Source organism: Corvus moneduloides, chromosome 3 (genome assembly GCF_009650955.1).
Source record: "Corvus moneduloides isolate bCorMon1 chromosome 3, bCorMon1.pri, whole genome shotgun sequence".
In the NCBI taxonomy this organism is placed as follows: domain Eukaryota; kingdom Metazoa; phylum Chordata; class Aves; order Passeriformes; family Corvidae; genus Corvus; species Corvus moneduloides.
The window spans coordinates 39,625,973-39,648,984 of NC_045478.1; the positions used below are offsets into that span (position 1 = coordinate 39,625,973).

The 23,012-nt window shown below is 43.4% G+C and overlaps 1 protein-coding gene across 6 annotated transcripts in view; it reads right to left on the reverse strand.

Annotated features, from left to right (window-relative positions):
• The window catches only part of BACH2 (BTB domain and CNC homolog 2), a 187,962-nt gene that overhangs the window by 68,629 nt on the left and 96,321 nt on the right, over window positions 1–23,012 (reverse strand). For all 6 annotated transcript variants that reach the window (XM_032105074.1, XM_032105077.1, XM_032105073.1 and 3 more), the window contains one exon: window positions 15,024–15,174. The gene's annotated coding sequence lies outside the window, so the exon portion shown is untranslated. The remainder of the gene's footprint in view (window positions 1–15,023; window positions 15,175–23,012) is intronic.

Here is a 23,012-nt window from a genome sequence, read left to right on the forward strand (position 1 = left end):
GTTCGAGAACAGGAAGATTTTCCAGAAAAACTGCTCTAGGTAATTTAAGCAATCATTTGTAAAACACAGGACAAGAAAGAGCCCCCAGGACCAGCCATGGTCTGAGGACTATGCAAGCCACATCTCTCAAGCCAGAAGAGCTCAGATGGTTTGAAGTAAGTATTTCAATTCTTACAGATATTCTTAAATCTCATCTAGTTGTCCCTTTTTTCAGAGACAAAAGCAAAGTACTACATTCTGTTAAGTATGGTTGTTCCTCAAACCAGTGAACAGGATGCCTCCCGCAGTGCCCAGTGGTGCTGCACAGCTCAGCAGTAGCACCAGGATAATGGGATGCATACACCCTTGTATTCTATGAAGGAGCCTGTACAAAAGAGATGTCTTCAGTGACCACTGCAAGACTGGAGACCCCTGTAGCATGAAATAGGAGGGCGGAAAGAAGGGCTGAATGAATCATGAGCTAGGAAAAAAGGGTTGTGGCACACCCCCACACTTTTCCATTTCAGGTCTGTAAAATTCAGCTACATTGAGGTGATGCTGCTGACACCACTGCTCAGAGAGAAGCAAGTCTGAATCAATCAGAATCTGTCTAAGACCTGAGCAAAATCCTCCAGCACAACAGAGGACAGAGAAGTTGTCATCATTTACACAGGAATAACAAAGAGAGGTGAGTCCAGCAACCTTACCCTGAGCAAAGGAATCATCAGGAAAGCCTCGCCCAGTGCAGCTGCTGAGAGAAAAGGTCAGGAAGAACACAGCCAGATTTCGAGCAAAAAATCCACTCATCTTGCAAACCATTTCCATGTCCATGGGTGCAAAGGCACTGCAAGCTTCTGCAGACACAGCCTGCCCTGGAGCCCCACTGGAGCAGAGGGGGGACATGAAAAGTGCCACAGGCCAGTCTTTCAAGCAAAGGAGCAGCAACCATTTAACGGATGCAAAGCGACAGCCTCAAACGCTCGCGCAACAACGAAGCATCAGCAAAAGCCAAATGGAGATGAACAGAAACATGCTCTCGTATCCACAGCCATCTGTCCCTCTTTGCTTGTTGTTTTACAAATTGACCTACTGTTCCAAATCCCAGATTTTCAGAAATAGCTCAGGATGAAGGTATTACCAAGAAAAACGATCAGTGTCAGCTAACCAGTGTAACTGAGGAGTTCTTTCCAGGAGGCTGAGGCAGTGATGACAGAAGCTGGAAAACCAAAATCCCAGAGAGGGGGAAGCACAAGCCACTCAGATACATAGGCAAGGAGCAACAGCAGCAACATTTGACAGTGCAAGTGATGTTCTCTTCCGCCAAAGGCAGGTGAGAAGCTTAACAAAGACCTTTTCTGTTTTCTGGTGCAAATGATGCATCTCAGAGAACAACCAACCACACTGGCCTTGGAGTAAATGAGACCAGAAAACCAAGGGGATTCCTAAAATCTATTACTGTACCAAATACACAGCTAGCATTCTCCCATGAACTGAAAATCCCTTCAACTACTCCCAAACAACTACTGCCTCCTCATTTTGTACAAAGATAAATTTCCTCTCCAATATAATTTTTAATACTATAAGTAGGCTTGGTAACGCAACCCCGTTAATTTAATATCCGCCGAGATCTTTACCATCTCTCCCTGTTGAGGTTTTCTGCAAAGCACCATCCTCATAATTTTTCAGTCTTTTGAGCCCTTAATTTCCTATTAACTTGGCATATTTGTACTGGCCTGACTGGTTTTATTGTGTGCTTTCACCAGTGGTAAGTGAATAACCTCCTCACATGGCTTTTGGGGGGGATTTCCTCCCAGCACTGCCAAGGGAGCCACAACTTGCCATGTGTCCTCTCCCACCTCAGCGCTCCCTCTCCCTCTGAAATGGGGAAAGATGAGAACTAGAAAACGCAACAGATGGTCTGAAATCCTCTTTCTGCGAAACCCATCACTACGGCACTGAGCTTAGGCAATATTTCAAATATTTCCGCATGTGCCAACAGCGGTATCCATGACTAGGGATGATGAGGAGACTGCTTGTGAAACTCCCCCATAGACACTGTTTGCAACAGCCTAGTCCTCTTGTTGAAGGCTCTCTTCCCTACTCCAAATCCAATGAGAAAACTAATCTTCTCCAGATTTAAAGCTGACAGGTGGTACATGCATAATTAAAGATGACCTAACAGAGAATGCTCTCATTTCTGGCATATTATCAGACACTTAAGCAAAGCAATTATCAGTAGGCAATCTTTTCTGTCAACAGAGATTGGATGAAACATTTTGCCAGTCAGGAAGATATTATAACGATGATACATATGTATTTGCAGATACTCCAGCAATATAATATAGACTTAAATCTCTCCTGTCTCAGACAAATGTCTTCATCACCTATGGAGGACCACATCTTCTCACATTTTCATGTTCCCCTGTGCCATTTCCACAGACTCACCAGACAAAGTACACAGACTCCACCTTGCTCCTACTCATGTCAACCTTTTCCTTCAATCCATCTGGACTAGAGGCCCTGCCACTCCTCTCCACCAAGGGAAGGACAGTCTTACTGTCCTCTCTAGCTCCTGCACTTTTTCCACCTGCACTACCTGGTAGATGGCTGATCTGTGGGCCAGGAAACCTTGTTCTTCTGCCTTTTTACCCCTCCCAAAGCAGGCAAAACCCCAGGAAATGTGTCCTCCCCCTTTCTTACTCAAACACCAACAAGAAGTCAGCTCCTCCAACACAACCCATCCAAGCCTCCCCCAAATACCTTCTTCTTCATCCACAGGTAGTAGTCACCTGTGGCACATCAGGGGCTGGGCATGATATTGCTCTTTTACTCCTTGTCATAACTTTTGTGACATAAACACCTGCAGGGAAGGATTAGGGCCCCCATACGTCATGATGGACTGTGTCTGTTGTGAACAACCATGCCTTACTCAGGACCACAAGCTGAGCATCTTTATCTTGGGAGCTGTGAAGGTGCAAGAGATGAGTGGTCTTGTTCTCCTTAGCTTATAGAGGGGGCAAACACAAGCGGAGATCAGTTGGGAATTTTATGTGGAATCAACCCAAAAATCTATACTAGAACTAGGAATATCTTCCCTGCTTTTTGGTTAACAAGCAGATGGTATGGTCTCCCAAAATAGCAGTGTCACCCATGTAGTTTGAAAGAAGCAGAAACTTTTTAACCTAAACTCTTAAAATGCTTCCTTCAAGCAGTGTTTTGCAATGAATCCAGAGAGCGTTCTGTGCCTTTTTTTTTTTTCTCCTGAGCAGGGATTTTAAAAAAAGAATATTTTGTGGAAGAAAGACAGGGAGAACAAAAAACAATTAGGAAAAGGAAAGCCTAAAAAGGTTAGTGGTTTTCTTAATTTTGGGAAAATTAGGGCTGTGAGAAGTATTATAAACCGCAATTACATACACACATGGGACTGCATTTTACCTTACGAAAGAGCTGCTCTTAGGGTATAAAATTGCTTTAATACTGCACTACGACAAACGTTTTTTTTTAAAAAAGGCTTATGATAATGGATTTTCAAAGCAAAAGTAAAGCTGCTTTTCCCTGAGAACAGGGCTTTAGAGAAGGGAAACTTCACAATGCCAGTGGTGTGCGTTTTGCTGCATTTCACAAGATCTCTCATTATTTAAATTCCGATGTATTTATGTCATACATGGATAAACGATCTTATTGTTCAGAACATGTCTTTATATGAACATCTCTGCTGTTAGAACTAGTGTTATTTAGCTGGTTTTTTTCCTCTCTCCTTACCAAGTCAGAACAAAAGTGTCTTTTATTGCAGTTTTGTGAACTTCATGCAAATGGCAGTTTTTACACATCAATCGTCAGTTTAATAACACTAATGATAACAGGGGAATTGAAAGTAATAGGCTGATTTTTTGGCAAGCAAATCAGAATTTATAGAGAAGTTTCTACGATGTCAAACTTTATAGCCCTGTGTTATCAAAAGCACGAGGAGTGAGAATTAAGATTAAACCACTGACTTGTTAGCAAGCTACACTTACTAAACCACAGCCTTCCTGCACCAAGATTGATTATTCAGAAATCCACTGTACAAGATAGGAAGAGATAGGGATAGTCTTCTGGGACCTCAGGGAAACATTTATACAACAAAATACATTTGCCAGGGGGTACCGACCTGACTGAGCAGGCTCAATATTTCTCTCGGTTAAAGCAATACTGTTCAGTCTCCCAGTCTTCTCTAAGGCATAGTTTGGTCATTCCTTCTCCTGCTCTATCCCACTCTTGCAATCACAACACTTTGCAGCATTTAAAGTCCAGTTTTGCACCTATCACTCATCCAAGTGGCCCTGGTGACTTCACAGGTGCTGGTTATAGGCTTTCATGCCACAGGACCAAGCATGGGAAGAGGAAAAAAGCCTCATATGAGTAGCTAGAGCTGTGAGAACTAATGGACTTTCTGTGGATTGTGGATGGATGACTACAAAGAACCACATTTTGAAAACACAGCTTGATCATGATCACAGGAGTAACACTAAATATAAGAAAAAAGCATTTGCTTTCCCAACACGCAAAAAACCAGATGTGGCAAAATGCCAGTTTTTGACACAAAATACCACAGGAGAAGTGAGTGACAGCGGATTTTTAATACTACTACGAACAGGTGCTTAAGCAGGCATAGTAGTTTCCCATGACAGTGACAGTCTGAGGACAAATTTTATATCTCTAATGTCTGAATTCCCCTTTTTATCCAGACAGACAGACAGACACAGTCCTACACCCTGGACCACTCCGACCCAGTTCTAATGCAGGAGGTATAGAAGGAAATTGCACTTTGCTTCCTCCCACTCACATTTGGCTATGATCAGGACCCACTGCTAAATTGCTCTACTATTGAATCCCATCCCACACAGGGCATCTTCTTTTCCACAGATGTCTGACTGCTTTTCCACATGGTCTGTGGGTTTGATGCTTTGGTTTCCAGCTACAGGCTCTAGGGGCTGAATCCTTTTCATGGGAGCATTTGAACTGCTACCTTCCTAGAGTCAGCACCCTCCAGTTTGGCCATATTTCCTGGTTAATGCTCCCACAACTTGAACCACCATTTCCACATGAAGAAGCCTGTTTCATGGACTGCTAAAACTGTGTTCCATGTCCATCCTCCTGCCTTGTGTGGGCTTTGCCAAAAATCAAGTTTTGGAGAGGAGGAATGAAGCCTGCTCCCTTATCATTACTTATAGCATGTACTCTCAGTGATGTTTTTTATCAGTAGACAAGTGGGAAAATATGTTTTAAGAAGGACAAAGACTGCTACCGTTTTACAAAAAGCCCCAAAACAAGCAGAGCTTATTATGTACCACAGGATGAAATGCAGCATCTTCGGGGAACAGATGTTTTATCATCAAGCAGCAGTTTGGGAGGACTGTGGGAGCTGGGCTGTCTCACCCATGAGCAAACTAGGAAATTACAGGAGCTTGTAGGTGTTGTCTGTGTGTGAGGTCAGAGACAGAGAAGCAGTTAAACCCCATCTCTAAGGTACTGTCCCTGTGCGGGTGGATGTAGTAGGTTGTTACAGAGAATAAAATGGTGGGAAATAACTATTTCACTCAACACCATCACTGTGGCTGGGACTGGCATTAGCAGTGGGGTTTGGTGGGCAAAAAGCAGAACAGTGTGAGGAACACACTGCGATGCATTAGTGCATACATGTTGAAAGGGTAAATCTCTGGATTTTTGCTGTCTTGTCAGGATGACATCATGCTCCTACCTGCCCGCATCATGGACCTCACCACGCCTCTAAACGAGACCTTAAAGTTTGTGTCCCGTGATCTGCTGCTGCTCACCACAGTCCAGCCCCTCACTGCTAGTGAGAACAGTAACAACCCCTGTCTCCCTACAAATTTATGCTAGAATTACCCTGTAAGGAAAATCCAGGCCAAAAAGGAAGTCCTCAGTGAAATGAAGCAATGCATTAAAAAACACTGTTTGAGCTTGGAACATGATTAGATTTTCCTCAAGCCTGAAGGAGTCCCAATTCCTAATGGAAAAATGGGAGCTGTGCATGCTAACACCTTTTGCTGCAGGTTGGTATCCACTCCAAACACCATCTCAAAAATACTTTCGCTTCATCAATACATTTCTAATTCAACCAAAAATAAATTAAAATAGCATCAGAAAAGCTTTGCATGGTAAACATCAGAAAAACACTGGTTTCCAAGCCTGCAGCCAGTTGTTCTATAATATCTTCTGCTTTGTGCTGACAACCTTTTTTCCCTCCAATCATTCAGACACAATGCCTTCAGGTCTGTCTAAGTAATGTAATTTACTGGAGTGGAATTCCCTTGATACCTTCTGCAGCACTCAGTGACAGTATCATTTATACTCTACACTGTCATGCCATGACACTGATACATTGGCTTTCATCCCTCATTCAGCACAGAGGGTGCAATTTCACCTTCCATTGTGCCCCTCTGCAGACTGCGTGTACAAATTCCCTCCATTCATTCCTAATTACAAACCTCTGCTGAAATACTCTCATTAGATTTATATTTCTCACTCCAAAGTGTCAATCTTATTTCAAAATTTCAATTTTCTGGGAGATTCATCCATTAGCAGCAACCTCCAAAGCATTCCTTAACCGAGTGCATTAAAAGTGAAGCTGGCAGAGCAGAGACGCACTTAAAATACACCATTACAGCAAATCTCCATTGCTAATGTTTTCACATTATTCGAGCAATGCAATAAGGAGCCTGTGACTAGCCAGCCTTGCTCCTCCAGCAGTGATGGGCCGAAGCCCCCAGTCCACTGCTGTGTCCAGCTCTGCTCGCACTGTGAGACTGCACCACATCCCAAAGCATCTGCTGCTGTCCCCGCCTCACAGGACCTCCTGTACAGCATGAGGTGGCTGTTCAAAGGACCCCAGAAGCTGAGAGCCACAGAAAGAGTCTATGACAACTGTAAAGAGGCCCGAGTACAGCTTGTTTTCTGTGGTAAAGTTAAAAAAAAACCCAACAAAAACAAGCTTGGGGTTTCCCAAGGTAGCAGTTCTGCTCTGCAACCCAAAAGGTTGCTAGAGGTCTTCAGCTGAAAATCTCAACCACATTGTTTGTGTCACTTACACTAATCCTAATTTAGTGGCCACATGTAGGACTGTTCCCTTCAAACTGTGTACAGGAAATACAACTTCACAGATTCCCCAGAGCAGCTCTACAAGTAGTTAAAAAAAATCAAAAGAGATCCTTCTACGTCTTCAAGAGAAAGTCAAACACCTTATAAACCTCATCACCATACAAGGGAAAAAAATGAAGAGCACAGCAGGGGTACTGATAGTTGCACAATGCGCCCGATGTGCCATCGCTAAAAATAGCCCGTGTGGCGATACCCCTGGAAGAGTCCAGCACGTCTCATCCCGCTGGAAAGAGCAGCAGCAGTGATCAGCGCAGGAGTGCTGCTGCCACATGACACACGTGTTGCACTCTCTCCTGTCATTATCTTCAAAGCCATCAGGTTTGAACTCACCTGCAGCTGGCACAGCAGTAGAAAAGAAGGCTGGGTGGGGAGAAAAAAACCACCTCTACAACTGTACTGAAAAAGGGAAAATTCCACAGAAAAATATCACAGCAAATGATTACGCTCCTTGTCAGCATCTGGGCACCTACAGGACTGAGGCATGCAGGTGATTATAACAGAGGTAATGTAATTCCCTGCAGCAACCACTGTGGGGGAAACTAATAATTGCTGAAGTTTTGCCCGTTCCCATCTGAAGTATTTGAAGCCTTGATTACCGCATCAGCTCTCTTGCCATTTGTACTTTGTATCAAGGCAAGAGCTGGTCCAACAAGCAGGCACAGACGTAAGAGCAGAAAGGCACATTTCAGCAAAAAGGCAAAAGTAAGGCAGCAATGACAGGCATGAGCCCTCCTAGGAAGAGAGGGAGGACTACACCAAGCTAATTTAAAGGGATTTCATATTGCCTAATGAAAGACTCACCATTGACAGCGTGACTAGTCCATGGAACAAGCGCGTGTGCTTCTAAGTGCCCCCAGTACCGCACATCCTCCTCACCACGTGGTGTTAGTCAGAGTGAAAACGTATTGTCTTACAAAGCCCGATTTTCAAGACCAACACCTCTGCTACCCTGCCAAGCCTGGCAAAGCTGGGAAGGTCATGAAGTGACAAGAAAGCAGTGATGCTTAAGCTGCCACACAGCAGAAAGCAAGTTTTCAGCCTCTACCTCTGGTCCTGCAGCTCTTGGATAGATGCTCTCTCCTCTCATCCATCACAAGAATGACATCAGACCAAGAAGCCTGACATGCACAGGCACACTCATTCTCTGGAAATGCCACAGCTACTAATGAGTGAAGCTGGGACAGCACCAAAGCTGACACCATGAAGCTACAAATTTCCCTGCATATACTGACATCTCTCTTTAATATTTCTCTTGGCCACGAGCTGACATATCAATTAATGTGGTCAGAATACATTTAGTAGTTCAAGATACTGCAACTGGTTTAGTGGATTCCTAACCAGTGCAACTACCTGGAAAAGTATCAGACAGTGTATTTCAATAGTCACCCTAAAAAGCAAACCAAAAGGATTTTATCTGCCAAAAGTTAACCCTGAGAATTTGTTTCTCAAGCTCAGCAGATTTGTATAGATTTCCATTTTTTTTTCTCCTTCACTTTTTCTCTGCCAGAAGATGAAATTCCAGATCAACAACGCAAGGTACACCAGTGAAGTTTTGAAAGTTTTAACTTTAAAGATCTTCCTGTCCCCTCCAAAGCTGCTTTTTCCAGACAGCAGAATAATTCTGCTTCCAAAATTCTTTCATCACCACCTTTTACTTATGTACTATGCCTAACTACTTTTTCTTTTTTTTTTTTCCAGTAAGAAGTTGATGAATTAACACAGCCAGACCACACCACAAGTAAGCTCTGACTCTCCTTTCAACACAGACCCATTTACAAGCATTAAAACCTAGGACTCACCCACCAGACAGAGCCGAAGCTGCAGGCAAGCCAGTCATCAGAGCTAAGAGAAATATTATGCTTGCTCTACAAATGCTGAAGCATTTGAATCTTATTTTTAGTTGTACACAAAGGGCAATAAATGGAAAATCTTATTGTAACCACTGCTTTTTCGTGGCCACCCACACTTCCAACACCTACAGCAAAAGTATATAAATGCAAAAGCCCCAAAACTCATGGCTCATCTTAACAAGGGATGTAAACTAGCTAGTTGCTGTTAACTTTTTTTCCAGTTTATATCTAGTGGGCCATTATATTCTGTTAAACTTTGAAGACAATTTTCACATACTGTGCGTATCTACTGTCCAGGACTCTGCTGGATTTTCACACATTTTTCCCAGTACCAGCATGCCTGGTAAAGTCCTTCTCTAAGTTAGCTGACCACTGACTGATTTTCAAATTATGAAGTAGAGAAGGTGCTTCCCCCTAACTCTCAGTTTCTTCCCCTGCTGCCCAAACTACTGAGGTACAAGGAGTTAATGCTTCACTTACCTGTGAGAAATTATGCTGAATACTCTACCCAGAAACTGGCAATTAAAAAAAAAATCCCTTTACACTCATAACAGTAGAAGAAATTCAAACAAATTGCTGTCAAGGATGATTTCATTGTGTTTAAATCCACTTTATTTCAAGTCACTTTGCAAATTACTCTTTAATTTTATACCTAAAACTCTCAGGTCTACTATGATGCCAGTTTGCTCTCCTGTATGTCCTATGCCTGATTCTTTCAATTTACAGAAAGTAACACAAGCGTGAACCTAATTATCATTTGAAAACCCGCAGAAAACTAATTCAACTGACTGAGTAAAAGAGAAATAAAGGAAAAAAGGTCCGTCTCAAGACCAGACCCAACAGGAGGGTGATGCCAAGTCTGGAGATGATGAGAGTGAACAATCTCATGCCATTAATCATCTTGCTGTCACTGAATGTGCGGGTTATTATAGCAAGAAAACGATCCAATACAACGCTTTTACGTCTCAACTCTTTGTAAATCATAACAGGAAACACGTCCTACCAGCTAGCAATCAATATTTAACTAAATGATCGAAGACCAAGTGCTGGCTCCAGAAAAATGTACCTTTACCTGCCCTTGCTTATCAATTGCCCGCTAGACCCAAAAGCGCGTCACCTTCCTGCAGCTCCTGACAAGGCAAAGGCAGAGCCGGCTGCTCTCCACGCACGCTGCTGAAATCAGGTGTGTGCTTTCCTGCCAAGGATTTAGGTCGCAGGACCTGTGTGCTGAACGCCGCAGAAGCGCGGGTATCTAAGTATTATGAAAATAAATGGGTCATACACCACTGAGCTAACAACCACACCACCCCCAAGCCGGGCACTGAATGACTGTGCAGAGCTCTGCCAGAGGGAGAGGAGAGGTTGAGCCAGCAGTGAAAACAAAACTGATGTGGTGAGATGGATTTTACTTTTCACTGGTTACAGAGAAAGTTGGTCTTGCTGTCACCATCTCTCAGGCTTTTCTGTGGAAAAAAAAATAAAGCAATGTGCAGGCTGGTAAGATGTCCTGTGGAGACAGGCTGGCATCTCACCCCACCGGGAAAGGGGAAGCGCCACTGGCCCCGGGCAGAGGGAGGGCTGTGACTCAGTCCCTGGGGCTGGCACACACACACACACCCGCGATGTCACCTGCCACGGCGAAAAATAAAAGTTCTCGCCCCAACACGGTGGCCACACGGGAAACGCCGAGTAAACAGATCAATGACACCGTGCGCCCACGCAGCCCGTGGCACCGCTGGGGTGACGAACAAACAAACCTTCGGCCAATGGCAACAGGCCGAGAGGTGTCACAGTAATTCGAGTTCATGCGGCACACTACACTGCAACAAACACCGCTGTCCTTCGCTGCTGTTACCAGCTAAACATGAGCAGAGTGCTCTTCCTGGCCACACAGCCTGTGGTCATCGCGTGTGCCTGGGTGGGGATGCCTCCAACACCGGGGTCTTGGTCAGAAACCTCCAGGAAGGGACACTGGCTCACCACCCGCACACATGTGCCCTGCCTGAAGCCACACCAGCGCTTTTCAGACCATACATTTGTCCAGATACATATTTTATTTTAGAAAACATACACATGCATATATATATAAGTTTTATAAATATTTAAGTTTCATTTTTATATATACACACACATCTGCACATATAAATAAAATTATATTTAGTCATCAGATGTACTTGTATCAAAAGCTGTCCCCGGCCACTCAGCCCGGTTGAGGTACAGAGGCACTGATGATGCTGAGAAGCCCCTGATCACATTGAGGGACTGACACAGTGCTGCTGGCAGTGGTCAATGGAAAAGATGCCATGGGAGGCTGTAAAGGTCCCCGAGGTGGAAGACACTCCACACCCTCTGGTGGCATGAGGTACAGAGTCCTGATACGCCAGTACCATAAAATAGGTAACAAAGTGTCTTGGCCCCTGTTGAGAACAGCACTCCAACAGGAAAATGTACCAGAGAAATCATGAAATGCAGACATGGCCACATCTCTCATCCAGTAAGATAAACCTACCAATGTCCTCATTGGTCCTGGCACTTGGGAAGAGGGTTTGGTACTGATAGTTAGGAGTGTTTGATAAGTCAATGTCCAAAGTGATACAATTTTGCCTTCAGAAATCTGATTTCCTTCTGAATTCTGTCAAGTTATCTGACCTTTAAGTGCAGATTTTAAAAAAGATACATTTTTCCCAGGCTGTGGTGGTAGGCAGGTGACAGACATTTAACCATCAATATCTGCATATTTAAAATTTTACATTATTTACATCTTCCTAGAGGTGGCCATAGGACAGATTTCAAGAAATCTTTCTAAAATTTTTTTTAATACTCCGAAGAACTCATACCTAGCAAATATGAAATTTTTGTACAGAAGTTTCTGACTTTTGGGTTGACTTATTTTTCCATCCTGTATAAAGCACTTATAGGCATTTGATAAGCAGTACAAATCTGGTCTTTTTATGAGATGCAGAAAGACATTAATTGGGATGTTATTTTTGCTGCTTTTAGAGGAAAACACACAGGGCTAAAACAAAGCAGGAAATGTGAGCAGAGTATGGACACTGCTAGGAATAGTCACCTGCCTCCTCTAGGATGCCAGCAGCCCTGCCCCAGGAGCTGCTCCAAGGCACAGCTCCGTACATTCTCTGTCATTCATGATTGTTTGGGATAACAAACGGAGAGAGCCTCTCAGCAGAGAGCATAGCTTCTCCCCAGCTGCTGTATTCCCACACTACAGTACACTCAGTCTAACCTAGCCAGGATTAATTCCCTGAGAACCTAGAGAAATGGGTTTTTTTTTTACTATCCTGGCACATGCACCATAACAGGGTTTTGCAATATGCTTCATCAGAATGAGCAAGGGACTTTCTGCTCTGAACTCACATATCAGTATTTTTATGGAAATTTTATCAATCAGCATCCAAGTAGTATTATAAAAATGAAATAATAAATGCACGGGGGGGAAGGCATACTTGCTTATCCCACTGTACCCTGGGAAAAGCAACAAGAACGCAGTTGTTGCAGCTGGGTCAACCCTGTGCAACTGCTCTTTCCAGCAGGGCTAATTAACAAGTGAAAGTCTGCTTCTTTCTATGGAAATTGCTATAACAAGGTAATTGTTACAAGCAGTCTGTCATCAAAAATAGCCAGACAGTGGGAAATACTGAGAAATCAAATAGGCAACGAGCAGCTTGCCCTCATGTCTACCTGTGCCGGCGTGGATCTGCACACACGGCGGGTGCAACCCCAGCCAACAGCCTGTGAGGTGGTGCATGGGTTTTCTAGGAGCTAGAGTACACACCATGTTTTAAAAATGATGCATAGCTCAAGCACATAACCACAGTTAAAAGAGAAAGAAGAAAGAAAAAAATGGAAAAGCACATATTTGATGATGGCTCCTATATCCTCACACTGGTTTTCAAGTTCATTTGGTCCTCAGACTTGATTTTGTTCCTTGAAAAGGAGACGTGATCATACGTAGCACAACAAGAAGCAAGACAAAACTTCCTATTCAGTTCTTGGAATGAGAGAGGCTTTTTCTCCCATTTCTGTCTGCTTTTTCAAGTCCCTCAACAAGGATGATATTTTTGAAGTTAGTTCTTCAGGAAGTGTTTTTAATAGTGAATTTGCAAGATGCCTAATGATAAGCTTTTCAAACATCATGAGAAAACCCTGCAAAAAATTGTGAATAAGCCTTCCAAACCTCATGGGAGTAGTGCTAAGTAGGACTAATGAAAAACAAGCTTTTTCTGCCTGCCTAGCTGTTACAACTCATATCAAGTCTTCTTCCCTCAAGACAAGCACTAAAAACAAATTTCAAGCCAGATCCAAAATTTTCCTGTAGTCAGATGATTCCTGCTAAAGGGGATTTGATTAATAACTGCACCAGATAATGCCAAACCCTAAAGGAAATGGCAACACTCTCCCTTTTTTTTTGGAAAATGAAATCAAACTCACACCCTGTAAGGCCTCTTTGACAGTGAATTCTGTTACTACCCAGACTGTCTCCACTGCATACGGCTTCACCATTGTTTTTTCTGATACTCATCACACCAGAAAAAAAAATTTCCTCTCTTTAAAAACTGAATTTCCATATGCATTAAAGAACACTGTCCTCCATTTGCAATAGACTTTTCTTGCTTTAAATAAATCTTCTAGTGTCACACAAGCAAATAAAGTACTTCAAAAAAAGGTATATTTCTAATGTAAAAGCTTTGGTTCCAAAACACTCATACTTTTTTAGAAGTAGTATTACAGATCAGTTTCTAAGATTAAAAATGGTGTTAGTAGGCATTCAAGAAAAACTGACCAGTAAGGAGTGCTGCTTCACTGACCTGTTCTGATTAAACTGCACCATATGCATTTGTCACTGCAGTGAACAAATACAGGCAGTAACATGCACAGTGCCACACTCTGAACCACAATTTTGTATTATCTCCTTTTGCCAAGCTGCTCTATACCACCATCTCAAAGATAAAAACCTCTAAACCACAAAAATATTTGGTTTTGTTTTAAAAATTAATGAAATTAGGTTGTGCTCTAGCCTTTTCCCAAACGCGTCATCTCTGGGGTGTCCCGTCCTCCGTAGAGCACGGGCCATCACATCCATGCCATCCTTACAATGGTCCAGAAGCTTCTCCTATCTCAGAACACAGAATTAGGGTTAGAACTGCTGACAAACTGCAAAGGGTTAAACAAGCTTCTCCCCGCTGATTCTATGTCAGGCTGTGCTACGGAATGTTTCACAGGAAGACTCAGCCATCACGAGATTAGGGATGAAATACATGCACAGCACCATAAGCTGCTCCCCCTCTTGGGAGAAAAATCAAAGCACTACAAGCACTGGGAACTACTACCCAGGTTGAGAAGACAGGAAGGGGTCCCCTCAATCTGCCCCTAGTAGATGAGTGCACAGCTTTCTTTACCCTCCCACAGTCAGGCGGAGCACTTAATTCCACCTGGAAGGAGCTGGAGGTAGCCATGAAGATCCTGCTGATGCTTACAGAGCCTTTTGGGGCAGCAGGCTGAAGGACAAAGCAGCACCAGGGCTCCTCCAAGGGAAATAGTCCAGGAACCCGAAAGGAGAAGGATGTGGATTTCGTCACGTGAGAAATAGAAGGGTGCCTGCAGTCTTGTTGGGCAGGTGATGGCCTCCAAGCTCGCACGGAGCACGTGCAGATTTGGCAGAGCACACCAAGGTAAGCGTACATGCACGTAGCCAGGTGCCGAGGAAAACAAAGCGCAGTTGGAGCAGTGGGGCGAACAGAGCTATTTTAAATACTTCTCGCTATGGTTTACTGTAGTAGCAGAACACTTAGGAAAGCCGTCAAAATGACAATCACTATTTAGGTTAAAAAAGCAAGTAACTACTTCAATAACAATTTATTCACCACCTAATGTTTGCAGTTGAATTACAGCTTTTACAGTGTTTTTCTAAAGTGTGATATTTACTGCCTCCACCTTGCCTCCCCAAGATCTTTTTTCTTCTTTTTTTCCTTTCGTTTTTTCTTTAAATAGAAAGGAATTGGAATAATAACTTACATGTAACTTTTCTAGGTTCTGTGCTGGCTAAAATGTTCTCACGATGCAGGGAACGGGATCAATGGAGAAATTAAGAGGCTGCAGCAATCCATTAAGAAGTGACCCTCCAAAATTCTGTAGGGCAGTGCTCAGGCAACTCAGTTGTAGCAACCTAAAACAAAATAAAGGCAAGAGTTAAAAAAAAAATGAAGCACTGAATCTTCACAAACAGCTCTTTGTTTATTCCTTTGAATTCTAAAAAAAAACTGGGGTGTCTTTTTTATTAAATATGGATGGTCTTTATGCCAAACATGACAATTACTTTATGCCCGTTTCACACTTCCTCCAAGCTTTAAGCTGTAGATACCTTCCAACAAAGACCATGCTTTCCTTGTATTTGTATAGTATGAGGCCTCTGAGAACTGTTGAGCAGATAAACTAACACTTCTGTGATTATTTTACCAGATCATACCACAGATAGGTGCATCCTTATGCATACATACTAAGGAATTCTTTACTGTGATGGTGGTGAGGCACTGGAGCAGGTTGCACAGAGAAACTGTGGATGCTCCATCCCTGGAAGTGTTCTAGGTCAAGGCTGGATGGGCCTTTGAGCAACCTGGTCTAGTGACAGCTGTCCCTGCCCACAGCAGATGGGTTGGAACCAGATTAGCTTTAAAGCTCAACCTAAACCACCCTGTGATTCTATGAAACTGCACACCACACCAGAAAGGAGTTCCAACAAAACCAGCAAATTTATCTAGTGAGATTTAAATAATAATTAATACTGGATTTTGTCAAAGCTTTGCACTGATTTTATCAAGGAATTAAAGTTGGGAACACAAAATTTGTTCCTTTGTTTCTCCTTTTCTCTGGGGAGCTTCAGAGAAGAACCACCGTCAGCGTAGTTTGGTATCCCTGGTTGACGTGGTGTGTGCCATAATCCTGCAGCCACCCTAAAGCAAAGCTACCTGTCATGCCAGTCCATGTCAAAAGAAAACTGGAGAGACAATAAAATGTTCAGCTGCCCACAGGAAATTCTTTGTGCTGTCACGTCTGTGCAAGGGGCTCAGTCCCTGGAGGGGAGGCACTCCAGGATGGGGAAGGCTGGTGAGAGCAGGGCTGGGGCCAGGGGGCTGGAGGAGGTGAGATGAAACCCCCAGCACCCAAATCCCAGCATCGCCACACAGCCCAGATCCCACAGTGCACACAGGCCCAATCCCAGACTCCGGAAAAGGCTTCCCCCATCTACCAAGGAAGTGGTCACACTCTGAAGTGGATGAGGAGAAAATACTTGTGGAAGGAGAAGTAATTAGCTTCAAGCTACAGAGGTTCTCAAGTCGAGGTTTTCAGGTTGCCAGCGCCCAACACTTTACTGTGTTCCTGGAAAAAAACGTTGGAATGCTTAACTACTATTTACTTGAGTAAAGTTGGCAACTGGGAGCGGAAAGGAAGATGGTTTTCTTTTGAACAGAAGGGGACAGCAACAGTACAAGCAGTGGCATGTATCTATCTTCACAGGATCACTGCAAAGGCTGTGTCTGCAGAATTACCACACACTAAAGCTAGATAAAGGGGGAGGTGAGAAAGAGGAAAATAAACCCCTGAAGTTTAGATTTTTTAAAAACGCCTCTTATTTTTTACAAACTTGCAAAATTCACTCTTCAGTAAAAAGATCTGGTTTCCCAAGAGATGTCTGCTATGTCTATTTGTGACCAATGACTTCTTATGACTCTGTAAAAAATGAAAAGAATAATAAAATGCAGTGAAAAGAAGAGAGATTTGGTGGTTATTTTTCTAAGTATGCTGTGCTGGTAAAAAAAGTTCAATATTTTCTGAGCACTGATCCTACTGCATTTTACTCCAAGTTTTGCAGAGAATTGGTTCACTTAAGAAAAGTAGGTTATTCCCTCTGGATGGCACCCTCCTAGATGGTTTACCAACAGAAGCTCAAACTCTTGCTACCTTTAAGGATTACCTAATTTGGTACTTGAAAAGAATCATGAGGCTATGCTAGGAACACAATGCTTGTGTCTCTTCAGTTTATACAGTTTTCTCCAATTGGGCATAACATTAATTGACAGACTGTAAGAGTACCAAATATTTAGGGTCCCAAATATACATTATCTAAATTGGCAATAAACCTGAAAATATAAACTCTAAATCTGTTCAGTCATAAATCACTGGGAGAACAAAAATAACTGTTGCTTACTCAACGGCCAAAGGACTAAAATCAGGCAAGGCTCTGTGTTTTCAAGGATAAGTTAGTTTCCTGAGCAAAAATTGCACTTGCCACAATGTATCAGAAGAAAAAGAGAAGAAACAGAAGTTGCGAATAGAGAAATAAGAAAAAAAAAAGGGGCGGGGGAGGGAAAAGAAGATTTTCAGCACCACTGAAGCTTTTCTGAGAAGGTCTGATTGATGTTCACTGCTGTAGAAAGCATGAGGCTGCATCCCAAACATTTCATTCCCTTCTGCAAATGTCTCACTCCATACCTCTCCCCATGTCCCCCAGATATTCTTGCCCTATGCGGGATGATCCAGCCAGCATCAGGTTTTACACATGATCTGAAAGACTAAAGCAGGAATCTCTCTACCCAGGGGTCAGCTTAGGGTAGAATGAAACCTAACCCCTGTCCACGCTCAGCCCAAGGGCTTCTTCATGCTTTCCATTTGACAAATGACTTTCCCTAAAACAGGCAAATTATTAAAGGCAAAACTGTTACTACAGCTGCAAACTTACAGGAATACATAAAAATTAAGTTCATATGAAGAGCCAGCAGTGCACCTACTGAAGAGAAATTTCAGCACTTTAACATGCTGATCAGCCAGGTTTACAGCATCGGGAAGAGCTGGATCTTAGGCAGGGGAAGATGCACTCTCTGCTCCAAGGCTTGCTCACATCAAGGTCTCAGCTCTCAGCACAGACCTGCACATGCGGGACATCAGTTATAGGGTCATGGGAGGCCATAAAATCACTGTCCTACACCAGCTTGAAGACCCAGCTCCTGGAGTCTTGGAGGTTGCAAGAAAACCTTATATTTATTCTAAAAAAAAGCATCCCCCTTAACAGATTGCAAAGAAATCTAGAAAAATAACAGTACTTCAAACTGCACTTTGCAAATCTGTTTGATTTTTTTAAAACTTATATTGTTTCACAACCTCTTGTACATTTTTGAACCAGGTTAACTTTTTTCTCCCCCTTTCTGATGGCTTCCAGTACTGCCTGGCAGCTGAAATTAGCACTGAGGAACGCAAGTGTAAAGGAAGACACACCAGACACCCTAACTGGCAGAAGAATGCATGAAGTTGAAAAACCATTTGCTTCAATAAAACACCTTCCAGTTTGGATTTCTGTTGTACAGAGAGAGCATTCAAAGGAGAGGTTTTGTTTTTAATAGAACTTTAATGTTTAAGAGGAGGAAAATTGGCAAGTTCTTCTGTTTGCAACGAACAAAACAAGAAAGGTGAATTGAGAAGGGCATGATGAATGTACCTGGGTATTACTCCAGTTATCATGAAAGATGTTTCAGACTGAAAATCGTGTAGTTGTGCTCAAGAAAACTGGAGATGCTGGGTGGGCCCTGAGGGAGGTGAACAACAAATACACAAGTGTGACAAATACATAGTGGGTGGTTTACCCTGATGTTCAGCATGGGTGGGTAAAATGAGGGCTAAGTAAAAGGAGCCACACAAGGTGACAAGTTGGTGAACTTCTCTCAGATGTGGACAGGAGAAAAAATATTTAAGGAACTCTGTGCACCTGCGAGCCAGGAGAGGTGAGCACAGGTGTGCAAACAGAGATGGTGTTTTCTGAAGCAGTGCCTCACTTGGTGGAGTGCAATGATGCTACTTACACAAATACGTGCAGAAATTGATCCCAGTGAAGTCAAGGATCCCTCTTTGTCACATGCAATACCATCAGAGATTAGCAAATGTGTTTTGTTTACGTTTTGTGTGTAATTTCTTTCTGGTTGAAATAGCTTCATTGGAACATTTGTAGCTTGAAGGGTCGCCTGAGGCTGGGAAGGCATTTGCAGTGTTCCTGACATCTAGTGCATGATCTATCCCTGAAATCTGTAAATTAAACCCAAGATGATATCGATACCTATGTCACAAAAGACACATGGTCTGCTTCACCCTCAGTGCATTTAATTTCCTCATAATAACCTGCGTAGTTCTTCCGAAGGGAAAGAACATGCTCATCCATCACTCCTGCTTCTTCCCACACGCACTGTTTAACCAGGGGCAGCCAAAACAGGAGTCAGAAGGACACAGCAGCTTCTTCCCCAGTGCCCAGAGGTGGGATGCAGAAAACCAACACAACCAAGGAGGTGTGGACCAGAAACAGGGAGGTACTCACCCATCCCAGGGCTGCGATAACCAGCTCTGCAGTGCATCCCTATCTGGGTGAGCTGTGTCAACAGTCAGAGGAGATGAGATTGAGCTGTTCCCACAGATGTGGGAAAATGGCAAAACTATGTGAGGAACCACTCTGGCTAGAAACTATGACTGAAGTCACCAGGAGAACCATAAAGACAACCATGGCTGGCTGGCTGGCTGCAGGAGAAGGCAGCTGCTGCTGCCCTGCGCTGGCCAGGGGAGTGCTCTGGAGTCTGCAAACTGGATTTTTACCAGCTACACTTAACAAAACCAATCAGGCTTAAACAGAAAACCTTCAGAGTAGCTGGGGAATGTGCACAGGGAGAATTTTCCACCCCTCTTTGTCCTCTGGTTGCAGTTAGGTCTGTGACACACCAACCAGGCAGGACTAGGAGAGGCATAAGGCTGTAGTTCAAGAGTATTGCCACAGGAACTTATGAATCTTTTTATGTAAATCCTGAATGATTTTCTCATTGGAATATACATGACTTAAAGCCACCACCGAAAATATTTTATCTTGGGGTTATGACTCATGAAAGAATGGCTAGGTGTGAAAGGAAAGTTAATACATTCTGTGAGAAAAAAACCCTCCCCAGTAACCTTATGACATGAGTTGAATATTTATGTCCTATGCAGTAAAGCCAACAGCAAAAGCTGCAGACTAATACTTTGTGTCAGATCTGATGAAAATTCAGATACCTACCTTATTTCCCCTTAAGGGCTGGAAATTATGGTTAACACACATGCAAACAGGAGAAAATGAGATGGTGCAGTGATGAGGATGAAACTGCTGTCCCTTAGTCTGGCATGTTGGAAGATGATACCTGACTAGCCAGCGCTGGTTCTCTTGGACAAGGATGCTTCCCAGGTCATCATGAAATGACACCGCTCACTGGGTTAATGCTCCAGGACTCCTGACCCAACACACATGACCCACAAAAACACACACTTGCCATGCAAAAAAGATGTTCCCGTGTTGAATGATTATCACAGTTAGACTTTTACTGCTAAATTCTTTTAAAAACTGCAAATTGAGAAACCAGTTAACATCCAGAACGAAAGAACAGGCCACAGTCAACCACAAAAACTGCCCATAAGGTTCAGCATGTGGGAAAGAGATAAGTAAATGCTGCAAAAGATGAACAATATTTAAGTATTAACACAAATGTTTGTTTTGGGAAGGTTTATCTGGCATCTCTACCGGTTTTCCTCCAAGCTCTAATACAAAAATAACTACGTCTAACTGCAACTGGGAAGAGATGGCAGCAGCTCAACATTGCTCCCTTTTTTTTCCTCTGTACTCAGAAAAAAACCCCAACTGTCTTACAATGTTACACAAACTAATTTTAAGGTGATTTAGGATGAAGTCAGTTGCACATTTGGAAGTTCAGAAAGTTCAGTCAGTGGTCTTGTTTTCATCAGCCCGTGGAATGAGGATATACGTGTGCAACATAAGGGCAGGAGAAACAGTCTTGCTCCAGCTGTACAGCTGGTCCCCCACGTTACAGCATGAAGTGAGGAAAATATCCTTTAGGTCGTATAAATTCTGGATGCAACAGTTGCTCACCAAACTATGAAGAGGTAGATGTGTACATCCATGTTGATGGAGGTACACACCTACCCTAAGCCTGTGAAAACTGATAGGGCTGAAAGTGGGCAAGTGCTGCATCTCCCATGAAGGAGCTGCCTCTTAGCTTCTCTGTCTCCACCCCTTTCTCCAGGGGAAAGTCAAAAGACCCGAAATTGTTTTGTGGGTAACCTTCAGTGGTTGTTAAAAATACAAAAAGAGAAAGGCAGAATGGTGATGGGAAAGAGCTTCAAAAATATGTTCCCTCTTGGGTGAACTCAGGTCTGTTTAACAAGAAAAGCCAGAGAGGCCACGCACAGTAATGTTGAGAAAAAGGAAATGGTACTTCATTTTAGCCAGTCATAAATCTTACCAGTGAGCCTCTAACGGCAAACCAGCGAGCAGGGGAATTTTTATACAGATAATTAGTTGTGAGCTAATATCAGGTTTACTGTGCTGTACACTCTGTGTGTGCAACATGGTCTCAACCTGCAAAAACCCACACGAGGCTATGGCTGCCTTGCTGCCGCTGACTTTGCCAGAAGGCGTGCAGCTGAAACTCCCAGAAACCCTTAGGAAAAAGAGGTGAAGATGGAAATGGATATTTCTGCTCCACAGAAATCTTGTCTGTAGCCCAGAAATATTCTTTTGATGGGGAAAAATGCACCATGTTTAAAAAACCACACCCCTCTGCTACAGGGGAGATGGACCAGCAGGACACCTTGTGCCACCATTAGCACTCTCGTCTTCTGGGATACAGACACCATTCACAGATCCTGTAGAGCAGGCAGATGGGTCAGGAAAAAAGGTTTATCCATTTAAGTGAGTAACAAAACGTGGTGGAGGTAATTTATCAGCCAGAAAGAACCAGCTGTGAAGATGCCTCACAAGAACCAAAGTCAACGGGACATTCCCTCCACCTGTGCTGGGAGCAAGACAGCCCATCCGCCAGTGCTTGTTCCTCGACATTTTGCTCTGTTTCAGAGACAGCAAGAGACTTGCACTAGTGACTGACATAAGCGAGGACTCCACCACATCTAATAGTCAGACCGCACTTCCAGTCTAAGAGAAGCCACTTTTCAGTTTCTAGATGAGAGGGAGTCCAGGAGACACATGGCAGCAGCACGCCGGGTATGCTAGGTGCCAGCAAGCATCCTAGCACTTGGGAAGCTACTTTAGAAGAGACCAATTTGGTCTAGATGAGGGGGTCTGGAAGCCTTCATCCCCAAAAGATGCCCAAGCTAGGAAATGGCCCAGAGAGGCCAGACAACTTGCAAAGAGACAGCTCGATAAGAAAAGAGAGCCCACCCCAGCTGCACAAGGAGCTTTGAGGCTACTGGTCCTCACAGGCTACCTTGGTGCTCCCTACCTGCTTTCTGCCTGTCCTCTATTTTCTTTTTCAGCCCCAACCTAGTGCAACAGGACAGATACACCCATTGCTCGACCACACTCCTCTGCTGGCCCAAAATAGCTGGGGGCAGGTGGGGCTGGGGGAAGACCAGCTTTGTCTGCATGGGGTTAAAGCAGCAGGTCTTTTGTCAAAGGCTCAGTTCGCCTGCTACCATATGTTAAACTGAAAGACCAATCTGTATCTACTGCGCTGCACTGCAATTATGGGGGTTTTTTAATCATTCAACCTAATGGTACACAGCTGTCACAAGAATCTTTGAACACATCACTGGCTCTCTTTGATCTGATTAACCAGATAAGGAACCACAGCCAAACGATATGAAAGGATGAGTCCAAATTTCAAACTCTCAGCCGAGCAAAGAATTTCATTCAAAGGAATGTGCAAAATGAGGAGGGAGGAGGCTCACAATGCAAATGAAGGTTTTATTTACTACTGATGTAAGAAGGTGAAATACTCTCCATTGTGTGGTTTAAGAATCAATGGACCCCAGCCTCAAAGTGGTGCAGATAGGTGTTATATCTGCTACACTAATCTGTGTGGATGCCAATATTTGTGTTATCCTTTTTCCAGACTGGAAATGAGGGGCTTTCTTCCACAGGGATGGCTTTTTATACTGAAGAAGCCTCCCTGTGATACTGAAGAGCTCCAA